The sequence below is a fragment of the Echinops telfairi genome, unplaced genomic scaffold (assembly GCF_000313985.2).
Source record: "Echinops telfairi isolate 266 unplaced genomic scaffold, ASM31398v2 ScPeMD7_1713;HRSCAF=2227, whole genome shotgun sequence".
Classification (NCBI taxonomy): Eukaryota; Metazoa; Chordata; class Mammalia; order Afrosoricida; family Tenrecidae; genus Echinops; species Echinops telfairi.
In genome coordinates this window covers 6464750-6478548 of record NW_022105611.1, presented here as the reverse complement: position 1 = coordinate 6478548, position 13799 = coordinate 6464750, and the positions used below count along the sequence as shown (strand labels likewise).

Here is a 13799-nt window from a genome sequence, read left to right as displayed (position 1 = left end):
AAAAAAAAAAAGATTTACAGTCTCAGAACCTCTACAAGTGCAGTTCTACATTGTCTTATAGGGTCACAATGAGTTGGAATTGGCTCCATGACAGCGAGTTTGCTTTGGAGCTTATGTGCAGTGTATTAGGGCCCGGGCTCTGGAATCACATTGTCTGGACTTCTATCCTGGTTCCCATAGAAAGTCTCTATGACAGTGGGAAAAGCTTTTGATTATGATTTCTCCATTTTCTCCTTTATGAAAAGAGGAATAGAATGTTTGTGAGATATACACATGGACTCGAGCCTGGAACTAGGTAAAAGTTCAATAAATATTAGCTTTCATAATTTGGGTGCAAGGTATCTAGGAAGATGACCACTGCCTGGGGCATGGTTAGTCTTATACGAATACTGCCAAGACTCCTCTGACACAACCACACAGGAACACAGAGACCACAGTGTTCTTTCAAGGCTATTTGCCTAGCTTCTGCATCCAAGAGAGCACAGGTATTATTTACCTTGCTTTTTGCTCTAAATCCAGCAGCTAGAACAGCGCCTAGGGCATTGTAGATGCTTATACAGCCCAACGCCCCCCCCCTCCAATTATTGATTCCTTGGTGTCTTGGGTTTTAGGCCTCTTCCTGAGTTTTTTTGGGACAGTGATTCAGAAACTTCTTGCATTGATCCCATCAGTTCTAGTTTCTTATATATGGTGTGCAAGTATTTTTGCCACTATTGTTATACATATTAATTAATTTACCATCCTAGTTTGAAATATGAGAAGAATTCATACCCACAAATTACAGGATCGGACAAAAATAGCTGTGTGTGCATACATCCCACTACCATTGAGGGCTTTCTTTCTTTAAAAAAAAATTATTAATTGGGAATTAATACATATATCATACTTCAGTCAGGTCAAGCAGTATTGTACAATTGCTACCACACCAGTTTCCAAATATTCTTTTCCTTCCTGAATTCCTTGCCATCATCTCCTTTTACCCTCTCCTACCATCCCTATACCCTGCCTTCCCCACCACCACCAAAAAAGCCAACCCCTTATTCTACTCTACTTGCTGTTCCTATAGATTTATCAATCCCGGGTCCATATACCAAAGAAATAGAAAACATGTAAACCCTTAATGATAAACCTTAATACGAACAAACACAAAACAAAAGTATAGAAAATGTTGTAAACCAGATCAGGTCCAGCATGCATCAGAGTGAGGATGTACTGACAACGTTTTAACCATACGAAGAAGTCAGGTTCATCCCTTTGACCTTCTGTACTCATCTCTCCAGCGCAGTCTGTGTAGCCACTGCCCTCCCACCCTCAGATAACGGATATAGAGAGATCCCTGGAGGCTTCTTTCCTATGTAGTTCCCTCAAGTATGTCTTGGGCTCCCACTGTCATCCATAGCCTTCTGCAAACCGGATTCTCACAATGTAGGCTCTGATACGGATCCCACAATCCTTCAGTGACTGATGATGGTGTGCTTCTTCCTTGTGGACTTAGTTGACATCGATTGAGTCCTTTCTGACTCAAAGCAATTACATGAGGTTTCTGAGACTTCCTAAATCTTTACAAGAGAAGACCAACGCTTATTTTAGTTTGAAGCGAAACTCAAATGGACTTTTTAATCTGACAGCATGTGCCCTCCATGTCCTCAGAAGAAGGGGAAAGGGCCCTAAGAAAGTGACACCAGATGCCCACTAACGTGGCATGAGAGGACTCGTCATTTTTCACTTCGTTAGGAGAATTGAGTCTGTGATCATAATGCTTCCTTGAGTGATGAGGAGTTCACATCAGCACATGGTTGTAGTCAGTAAATGATGACTAACTAATGAACAGATAGGGGCTGGCTACAAAGTAAACAGCATGATTTCCACAACCTTGTTGAAGAGTTCATTTTAGTCAGGCTTTAACCTATACTCCATAAGCCTTATGGTAAGTAGGTTGTTAAGATACCAAACTCACTAACTCACTGGCACCGAATCAATGCGGACTCATAGCGACCCAATAAGACAGACTAGAACTGTCTCTGTGGGTTTCTGAGACTGTAAGCTCTTTACATCAGTAGAAAGCCTCATCTTTCTCCCAGGGAGCAGTTCATGGCTTTGAACTGCTGACCTTATGGTTTGCAACCCAACATGTAACCCACTATGGAGACAAGGTTTTATATTATGTTCCAGACCTCACTAGACTATGATTAAAAATGCAGTCAAGTTTAACTTATAATGTGCAATTACTGGGGCTCCAACTTTCATCTTATTTGATGACAGGAAGCTGCATTTTTTATGAGACTTCTCTTCCCGAAGGAGTTCCTTATATCCCGCATTTGCTCACATGTTCCACAAATACATACTGACCAAACACCTGTTACAGAGTGAATCGCCCCTCCCCGCCACCCACACCTTCCTAAATAGATGTTGAAATCCTAACCCCTATGTTTTCCGGTATGATCTTGGTAGGGGAAAAGTGTTCTTTGTTATGGTAATGGGTTCTATCAGTGCGTGGCGTACCCTAAAGCACATGAGTCATTTCTGCATCTGAGACTTAGAGAGAAGTGAGCACACCTGAAGGAAGGCCGGTGTCGTGTCACGATCACCACAGACCCAACGACTGCTGGCTACGAGAAGGTGAACCAGACAAAGAAGTCCTCCATAAAGAGCAAAGCTGTCGTGTTGAGAACTGAGCTGAATGTGACCCAAGGAAACCATGGTCTTTCAACCACGTCATCAGCAGGTTAAAGCTGGCATATAAGTTAGTAAGACTGGAGAAGAATTGATGCATGTGAATTCTGGTGGTGGCAAAGACTAAAGTACCACGAGCTGCCAAAAGAACAAACAAATCCGTCTTAGAAACAAGGATAGAGTAACTTTCCCTTGAGCAACACTCTGAGCTCAGATTTATAGCCACCTGAACTGTGAGAAAATACATTTTGTTGCCTTTTGGGAGCTTTTGTGTAGTGTTCCCGTACCCGCTGCACTAGGAATTGGAGGCTTCCCTCCTCTGGGTCCAGACAGCCAATCTCAGCTGCACCACTATCCTGCTCACAGGGGGTGGAGGGGTGGGGGCACTTACTATACCCCAGAATTGGGACCACCACCACCTCAGGGCAACCAGAAGGGCTTTATTCCCTTCCTTGGGTGCTGTCAATATAGACACAGACCCTTCCTTTCTCTCAGCATGACAGAGACTAGGTTCCAACACTCAGCCAAATTATGTTAATTATATTACCCTGTTTCCCCGCAAACAGGACAGTGTCTTTTATTAATTTTTGCTTCCAAAGATGCTCTAGGTCTTATTTTCAGGGGATATCTTATTTTTCCATGAAGAAGAATAGGGTACACATTTATTGTTGAACAACAAAAAAAGAACATTTATTACCTGTATATGGTACGGTAGTAGTTGTTATCACAAACCAGCATAACCAGACAAACTGAATCCCACAGTATCAAGAATTTTTTGTTGCTATCATTATTTCCATGTACAACAATCTATGGGACATTTACTCGCACTTCCTGCTGCTCTGGCTGCTCTGCGGCCAACAGTGAGCTGTGCGGCGGCACCTGCTGCTATAGTCCAGAGTCCAGAGTTGTGGTAGCTTCTGGGAGCCTTATTATCAGGGAGGCCTTATGTTCGGCGAGATCTTATTTTCCGGGGGATGCCTTATATTTCAGCAAGAGGCAGGGAAACATGGTATTTAGGGATACGGGAAAAAGAATAACAAAACTGAGAAACTTTAAAATGGCTAAATTTGGAGATTTCTCAGCATTCACAAGCCACAGGACAGGCTTCTTCTCCTGGGGCTTTGGAGGGAGCCTTCCTGCCTAGTTCCCAGGCTAGAGCCATCTGGCCCAGCCTGCTTATTCTCTCCCTTTGGGGATGACTTTGAGTGAGTTCGTCCAACTAAGAGTCCTGGCCTCAACCTCTGAAAGCCCCAAGAGAAGAAGTGCTCCCTCCAGTCTCTCTAGTCTGGGCTTGCCTCTTCTACCCGCATTTCCTGTCCACTCCCTCAGGGGAAGCCAGCCCTCCCTCCCTTCTGGGGTGAGGTCTGTCCCTATGGCCTCTGTGAGTGAGAACATCATGTCAAAGCAGACGATCTAATGTAAATACCGGCAATCCCTGAGTTAAGAACAGCTGACTTCTGCATAACCCATAGCTACAAACCCACTCCCATAAAGCTGATTATGTTCAAAATTTGAGGAACATATAATAGCTCCTAATAGCAAACAGGCATTACTTTGCCACACGTATCAAAACATTATTACTGTACTGTATCTGGAAGTATTTCTTTAATGTTTTTTAGGCATAAAAGGTACATTATATACTAAGGCAAACATTTGACTAACAGGCTTTAGATATGAACCATACCTAAATGTTCCAATTTAACATACAAATTCCACCTAACGACTCACTAGGAGTAGAACTCATTCATAATCCAGGGACGGCCTGTGCCTTCTCCAAAGTCTAAGTTTGAGTATTCCCACATGTGAGCTAATAGGCTAGTCAATTTTGTACTAACCTTGGCCCCGCCTCTTTTCTTTGTACAGCATTTCATCCAGCAAGAGGTAAAAATCAGAACTGTAATTCTTTGAGGTCTGTCGGGTCTCCACTCCCAATCTCCTGTGGAAGCTCTTTAACAGGAAGCATGTACTACATCCCCACTAAAATAAACAGGGCCATGCAGGCGAGGGTAGTCTATAGCCATACTTCAAAAGAAACATGCCCCCCAAGCATCATCAGCACAACATCAGCAGAGATGTACTTCTGCCAGTGACAGGGACGAACTTTTATTTTATTATGCAGAAACGTTTAGCTCTCTGGAGCCACAGTTGACAAATGCCCATTTCAGAGGACTGTCTTACGCAATAGTTTCATATTTAGCTGTCTTAAGGTTTTCTGGGCGGAAGACGAGGATTTCTACTCCAATAAAGGGTTACAGTCTTCGAAACCCACTGAGGCAGTTCAATCCTGTCTTATAGGGTTGCTGTGTCAGAATCAACTCGATGGCAGTGATGTTTCATTTTTTAAGGTTTTCTAGAGAACCAGTAGATTATTTATAAATGTGAAGGGTCTTTAAAAAATTTGTGGAAGAATTCCATTCTTCTAGTTTCAATATTTCTATAAACCATTTGACGTCCTCTCACATACAGACACACGTACATTTTCCAGGAACTTTCTGAAGCCTATATATATATGTATATGTTTTATATATACAGAGAAAGAAAGATTGTGGGCACTGACAAGTCTAAATCCTGTGTCCAAAATCATTAAGTTGGGCTTAAGCTAGAAATGATGCCAGGATGTCTATTTAAAGTTTGAGGAAGAGTCCTTCAGGAAATTTCAATTTTGTCTCTTAAGACCTTCCACTCTTTTATTATTATTGTTAATCATTTTATTGGAGGGGCTCTTACAGATCTTATAACAATCCATAATTCAATTGTATCAAGCACACTTGTATATATGTTACCATCATCATTTCCAAAACATTTACTTTCTGCTTGAGCCCTGCTGAGGGCAAAGGTAATACAGAATGGGTAGTAGTAGAAGTTAGTTCTACCTATCAATTATGACCACGTGATCAATTGCAAAAGCGAGGTTTGTAATTGTCAATGTATTTTCTTTTTATGTGTTTATTGCATATCCTTCCTTCATTCAGGTATGATATATCAGATATAATTGGACTGTGTTTTCATTTATATGTATAATAGATGATTGATGATAAGTATAAGTGTGATTTCATCAATATCTGTAAATTATATATGTATATATGGCTAAAGAATTGTGTACAGGTGCCAGGTTGGCAAGGGGTGGATTGAGATAGTTTATTGTGCCAGCCTGACTGATGAACACAAGTGGGATTAACTGAAGGGCAGAGAGATAAATGGCTTGGTGAGCCTCGCCTTTCTTGTCTCTTGCTCTGTGATCATCGGACCGGTGTGCGACTGCCTTGCTTTTTCTGTGCCTCATTTTAAAGGCTACACTACCTGTGGGACACCTAGCCTGTGGACTGTGTCGCTGTAAGTTGAGGCCCCTTTAAGACATCTCTGAAACTGGGGACTGGCGGTTGGTGACCTGCCTTGTGATTGGCTGCTGTGCTGACATAGCCTAGCTCTCTCTACAAATAGAGGAAGATCTGGCAGCAGACTAGATTTGAAGGACTGCTAGTCTCTCACGGATGTGAGTTGCACTGAGACATTTGTAGTGCTTTATAATTTAACTGTTTATTTCTTGTATTATATATTTATCTGTATATGATTTAACAGTTCATTTCTTGTTATATATCTAATTATCTTTATAAATAAAGATATTAAATTATCAGCAATTTGGTTTTATCTCTCTAGAGAACCCTGTCTAACACAAGCTCTTAGTATCAGGTCCTCTTTTTTCCTTTCCCTCTGCCCCCCTCTCACCCTTGTGAATCCTTGATCAATTAAGTATTATTATTGTTATCTCTTATCTTGCACTGTCTATTGTCTCCCTTCACCCACATTTCTATTATTCATGCCCTTGGAATGGGGTTTATATCCAAACTTGTAATCAGTTCCCCCTTTCTCACTCTCCCCTTACCTTCATGGTATCGCTACTCCCACTACTGTTGCTGAAGGCTTATCTGTCCTAGAGCTCTTATCTGTACCAATGTACATACTCCCTTCTAGCCTGGTTTGTAAGGTAGAACTGGGTCATGATAGTGGGGTGGGGGAGAAGCATTCAGGAACTAGAGGGATGTTGTGTGTTTTGTTGGTGCTATACTGCACCCTAGCTGAATCGTACCTTCCTTATGACCCTTCTACATTGTATTGTCTACAAATGGTCTTTGGGTCCCCATTCCAACCCCCCTCGTTTGCATTGATATAATTGTTTGTTTTGGATCTTTTGATACCTGATCCCTTGACACCTCATGATCACACAGGCTGGTGTGCTTCTTCAATGTGTGCTTTGTTAATTACCTGCTAGATGGCTGCTTGTTTAACTTTAAGACTTTAAGAACCCAGACCTTATATCTTCTGATAGTTGGGCACCATCTTTTTGTTCACAACATTGGCTTATGCACTCATTTTAAGACCTTCCACGGAAGGCCATCCTCATTATGGAGAGTAATTTGCTTTACTTAAGGTCAACTGGTTTAAATGGTAATCACACGCAAGTACCTTTACAATAGCTGTCTATGACCAGGGTCCCTGGGTGGTGTAAGCATTTAATGTGCTTGGCTCAAGGTTGAAATGAACCCCAAAGGAAAGCCTGGTGACTGATTTCTGAAAAATCCACCATTAAAAACCCTACAGAGTACCGTTCCACTTGGACACACACCACCAGGAATCAGAATCAACACATCGGCAACTGCACAAGTGAATAAAAAATGCGTGACCAGACAGCTGAGTACCATAGGCTAGCGGAGTTGCACATAAAATTAAGCATCACACTGACCAACTCCACAAATAAAACTTTCCTGAAGCCAATAATGAACCTGCTGGAAAATCTTGCAAAAACTTCTTGAGGATCTGAAATTATGGGGATCAAGCTATCCCCATAGTCTTTGAAAATCTCTGCCTTGGTGGCTATACAACTTGAACAATATAACCAGTGTCATTTCATTATGCACATAAAACCGCTCAACTAGCATAGTATCTGTACCGATTTTCAACACAGCTAAAAAATAAAAAAAATCTAAACCTATTATGTTAAAAAGTATGTTCATTTTTTATCAGAACTCTAGTTACAAGTACTGTGTGCCTGTCTACCTCCAGGAGTCCCTGCTTTCCTGAAGGTGTCCCTCGGGAAGGAAGGAGCGGCCAGCCCTGAGATAAGGGCAGAAGGGAAACTGCCTCCTCCTTCCAGGGAACGCAGCCATTCCCGGCCACATCAATCTGGAACTAATTTTGGTTTCTTTTTCTTGAACCTTAGATACCTGGCTTGTCAACAGTAATTCCCAAAGAGCTTTATAAATGTCCAAGAATTAAAGTTAGCTAAACTGTGACATTTAAGTTCTTTAGGGAATTAATTTCTAAAGTCCGAGGTCATACAAATTAAATAAATTTAGAGGTGTGGGTTTTAGTTGGTACAGGTTATACAGACTGTTGATTCAGAGAAAATGAAATAAATGGTAGACTTTCTCAATACATATTAAAAAGGCTTTAATATTGTATAATTAATAACAGCTGTCAAAGGTTCCCATACCAGTTTATATTTTGATTGGGGACTCACCAAAACAATAGGAATACATTTTTTGCCTGTCATAAACTTAACAATCACCAATGGGGAAACTTTAGAATGATAGCTAAGTCAGATACACCACACTGTCTCTGGGCAAAGAAGACCTGGGAAACAAAGTGAAGCAGATGCGGAGGACTATCCTGAGCCCCTAAGCATCACATGAAAGGATAAAGCAATGGAATGAACACTGACTGGAAGAAGAAACTGACTAAGAAGAGCAGAGGAGAGATACTGGAGAGGAGGGGCCCTTCCGCTCACCCCGCATAACATGACCAGCTTGACCCAAGGACAGCAGCATTCCTGATGAAAAGTACAGAGGCATCCTCTTGGAATTTCCATGATACACGGGATAACTGTGTACACATACTCAGAGTGAAGTGGAGTCCCAATTGCTGACTACAGCCAATAGGGAGGGCCCAGGCTTCTTCACCCAGTGATCAGAGCAGCACGCTTCTCCTACACCAATCATGCCGGCTTATGGCAACACAAGCCTCTTTGCAGCCCTGCCTACTGAGACCAAGGTATGAGCCCCACTCTTCACTTATGTTGTCCCAAATGCCATCCCTCCCTTTCCTGCTAGTCCCCCTTTCCCACATGCTCTACTGAGCAGCCGCAGGCCACTTTAATGCAGAGCTATCCCTTTGTCCTATCTGTGGCATTGATGACCCAACTCATCCCCACTGCATGTGAGAAGCAGTGGAAGTGTAAACCCCACCTACACCCACCTGCAGCACTATCTCCCCTCCCCGACTTCCCATCCCCCACACCAGGGTTTGACAAGCACAGGACTGCATACATGCCAGCCCGACACTGCCTTCCTCCCCACATGTCTGTGCCTGCCACTCAACACCTTAACTGGCAAGCGCTCGTGATCATGCCCCCAGTAGTCAGCCAAAACCAGACCTACTACCCCCTCACTTGGCAAGTGCCTTGACCTGCTCCTGTACTGCAAGACCCCAAACCAACAGCAGCCAATACCCACCACCCCTCATAAGATGCACACTAACACACCCAGCCTCTAACCCCTCCACCTGGAGATAGTTGAGGAAAAGTCCAGTGTGGTCAGATTCATGACCACAGTTGTCCACCTATTTCACTGTTCAAGTATGTCAATCTATCTATCGAAATAAAAATACAATCAATAAAATTATAATAACACATTAATCCCTCAGAAACAACAAACATTATCAAAGCCCCTGAAGGATCTGAACGAGAGGGTTCCATGGAGTAACCCAACTCAAGAGCTAGAGAGCCACAGACAAAGCACGAGAAACATCCAGAAAAAGAAATCAAGAGCCAATGTCAAAATAGACAGACAGAAACGAGAAACATCCAGAAAAAGAAATCAAGAGCAAATGTCAAAATAGACAGACAGTTAGAAACCATACAAAAACAGCACTAGAAACTCAGATGAATTGCACTAAAGTTTCAGAAATAGATGCCACATTAGTAGTAGAATTGGACCAATGGAATAGAATTGAATCAATGGAAGTCAGAAACTATAAAATAGAGGATAAGCCCATTGATACCAATATGTCCAACAGTCAGAAGAAAACAGCAAAGAAAAATTAAGAAAACCTGACAGAAAACTTCCAGAATATCATAAAAGATGAGAAGATATCCATCCAAAATGCTCAATAAACCCTAGATTGGGTAGGACCCAAAAGAAAACCACCAAGCTATATCATAATCCAACGTTCAAGACCAAAGACAAAGAAAGAAATCTGGAAGCTAAGAATAAAATGACATTTTACTTACAAAGAGGAACCATTGACACTATGCTCTGATTTCTTGGTAGAATCCATACAGGCAAGATGGAAATGGGAATATATATATTCCGGAGGGAAGAGGAGAATGCCTACTAATACAGTCAAATTGTCCCAAAAATATAATAGTGATATTACAGTAGTTCCAGATAAACAGAAATTAAAGAAAAAAAAATTTAAGCAGACAAACCTTATAAGAAATACTAACAAAAGTCTCTTTTGGATAGAGAACTAAAAATGTCAGACAACCAACAATGGCCCTGATGAACAGATCCCTGAAGATATGGGTACTATAGCATATCTTCACCATTTGCTGAAGAAACCAGATAGTGCCCTGCTGTAAGAAAGAACAGCTTCTGGATTCTTAAAGGCTTGTCTTCAAATGAGCAGCCATCTGTGTGAGGCATCAACTAAGTCCACATGGACGAAGCACACTAGCCTGTGTGATCCAGTGATTATAAGTAATGGTATCTAAATCTGAAGGAGGGAATGGTATCAGAGCTTAAATTCTGAATACCCAGTTTGCACAGAGCTATGAACAACAGTGGGAACCCAAAATCCATTTGCAGAGTGCCCACATGACTTAAGCCTCCAGTGAATTCCCTCTGTCCATAGTCAAGGGATGGGAATAACCTTGCTATCAGACAGCATTGTAAAGTCTACTAATGCAGATGTAGTTAGGTTAAAATGTTATATCTTATCATTTGATCTCCTTTTCTACCCATTTTAAAGTTGTTTTAATTTTTAATATTTTCTGCTTTCTTTTTTATTTAGGATTTTCTGTTTTGTCTAGTAATTATTGCTGGGGTTCTTTGTTTGCTTCCTGTTTATGTTTTATAAAATTTTCTATATATGAAACCCAGGCTAGGTAGATCTATAGAGATAGTAGCAACTGGAACGATAAATGTGTATGGGCATGGCAGAGGAGGATGGAGAGAAACAAAGAGCTAACAACAATCAGTGTGAGAAGAAAATGTTCTGAAATTGATTGTGCTGATGATTGCACAAATCTTCTTAATATGATCAAACAATTAAATGGTATGATATGTGAAGTATATGGCAACAAACTATCTTAAAATGTCAGACAGCAACCTGAGATGGAAACACCTGACAACATTATCTGGAAACCAACCAAGATAAAGAAAAATAAAATAAACCTACAAGACTGAAAATAGGCAATAGGAGTTTCTAGTCTATAAACAAAAACAATTTCAAGAGAGAGAGAGAGAGTAAGTGGTACAGTTATGGAACTTCTATATAAAGAGAAAATTAAGACATTGTCAAGGTATTGTGGACTGTTTTAAACTTCGGACTATAAAACTAAATATCAGGATAAAAACAAAGAAAATTAATAAAACTTACCAAAATAAAACAGAAGAAAATCATAAAGCTTCATTAAACAAAAATTCAACAGCAATGAAGTAAATAAAGGAAATGTCCCATAAATAAAAATAACTCAATACAGAAAATTATGTGACACAAAGATGTTACCAGCACCACAAAATGACAGTAGTAAATTCATACCTGTATATAATTACATTGAATATAAATGGATTGATGTACTAGTCTGTATTAGCCTGGGTACTTTGGAGGAACAAATCCACAGCAACTCATGTATAAGAGAGAGTTTTATGTAAAGAAAATGTGCATCACGAAAACATCCCAACCCAATGCTGCCCAAGCCCACAAGTCCAACATTAACCCATTAACCCAACACCAGTCCACAAAGTCCTCCAACTCACAAAAGAGGCAATGATGCCGACTGCAGGAGGAAAGCTGAGTCAGTGAACGAACAAGCATCTCAGCACTGGCAGGGGTCTCCACATGGATGCTCCAGCACCCAGGGCTGCATCGGGATAGGTCCATGTAGCTTCTCCTGGGAGATGTCTTGTAGGAAGTCAATCTTGCAAGCTGCACCCGGTGCAACCATCACAAAACAAGAGACTCCAGAACTAGAAAGGTGAGGCTCACCACCCATTTATCCCTCTGCCTTTCAATTAGCCCCACATGTGATTATCGGCCAGGCTGGCACAATTAACTAACTCATAGTCAAAAGACAGAGAAGGGCAGAATTAATAAAAAAAATGTGACCCATTAATATGCTGCCTATGAGAGACACACCTTTGGCAGAACGATAAAAATGAGCTAAATATTAAAGGCTGGAAAATATATCAAGCAAATGACAACTTTAAAAAAGCAAGAGGGTCAACATTAATCTGATCAAATAGACTGTATGACAAAAGCCAGCACAAGAGATGTAATTATGTAATAATTAAAGGGTCGATACAAGAGGACAAAATCATAAGAACTATCCAGCCAAAAAGAGCTCCAAAAGACATAAACCCTAACAGAATTAGAGAGAAAAAGACAACTCCACACAACGAAAGACAGAACTAGAAATAAACTCAACAAAGATACAGAAGATCTAAACAACACAACCAACCAACTCGACCTCATAAACATATATGAAGAGGCTTCAAAGGGTTCACAGACAAGTGGAATGAAAAGATCATTGATTTTCTACATGAATTTTGGAAGACCCCTCATAGACTACTCCATCTAGCCATAACCAGTACACTGCTTTCTCAGATTCACCTGCCATCAAGTTGCAGTTAATGAAAATAAAAAGAGTAAAGTTCATGGACCCCCCCTCACTTTTAGCTACTGACTTTGGGTTAAAAAACCCTGTCCTGATAGATTTTCCAAGGATAGAGGAGATGCAATATTTTATAGAAATGAGGGGGAAAAGACATGATAATTTAGCTTAAAAGAAAGAGTATAGGGTGTCAAGAACCGTGGAGACCTGCTCCTTGCAGTAGAGCAGCGGAGAGATCGGCATCCCATGGCCAAGTGGTCATACTTGCTCCTGCATCTCCACAATGGCTGGCAGGTGGACCCGGCCATCCTCTCCTAGAAGGACCGTGTGGTGGTCATCCAGTTTGGATATGACTGGGATCCCACATGCATGAAAATGGATGAAGTTCTCTGCAGCATAGCTGAAAAGCTTCAACATTTACAGGTATTTATCTTGTGGATATTAAGGAATACCTGACTTCAACAAAATGTATGAGTTATATGATCCTTGTACAGTCATGTTTTTCTTCAGGAACAAGTAGCTCATGATTGACCCGCACCAGCATCAACAACAAGCGTAACTGGACAATGGAGGACAAGCAGGAGATGACAGACATCATAGACACTGTCTACCAAAGGGCACACAAAGCCTGGGGGCTAGTCGTGTCTCTGTAAAACTACTCTACGAAGTACATATGACCCTGGGCCTCACAGTGTCATGCTACCTGGAGACTGTTGAGCCGCTAAGACCATTGAGAACCTTGGGAAGTTGCTGGAGGGCTGTGGGCAGTCCAAGGACCTGGAGCTGCAGGGTCTTGGTGAAGTAAAGATTGAGTATAGTCTTAAATTCTCAGTCTGCCTGTGTACTGTATTTTCATATTGGCAAACATTTGTAAATACCTAACTGAAAAAAGTGAAATATAAGGTTATACTTGTTGGTTTTAAAAAAAGAGCCCAGGGAATGTGAGTAGAAAACTACAAAACAAGATATAGAAATGAACTAGAAACATATGATAAAACATCAGATATCAGAGAAAGAGAAACCCCTAAAAGCTATCACAGTAAAAAGGCAGATAATCTGCAAGGGAAGAATGATCAATAACATTGAATAATTAACAAAATTCTCTGCAAGAAAGAGTAAAGAAATATTTTTTAAGCTGATGGGAACTTTATTTTCAATCTAGAATTTTATACATGGTAACATCATAATTTTAAAATAAGCTGATTGTAGAATGAGGATAAAATAATGACATTACTAG

General features: G+C 40.9%; 1 pseudogene; it reads left to right on the top strand.

Annotated features, from left to right (window-relative positions):
• The first annotated feature begins 12808 nt into the window (after positions 1-12808).
• On the top strand, positions 12809-13239 carry LOC101661330 (annotated as a pseudogene).
• Positions 13240-13799: the final 560 nt, after the last annotated feature.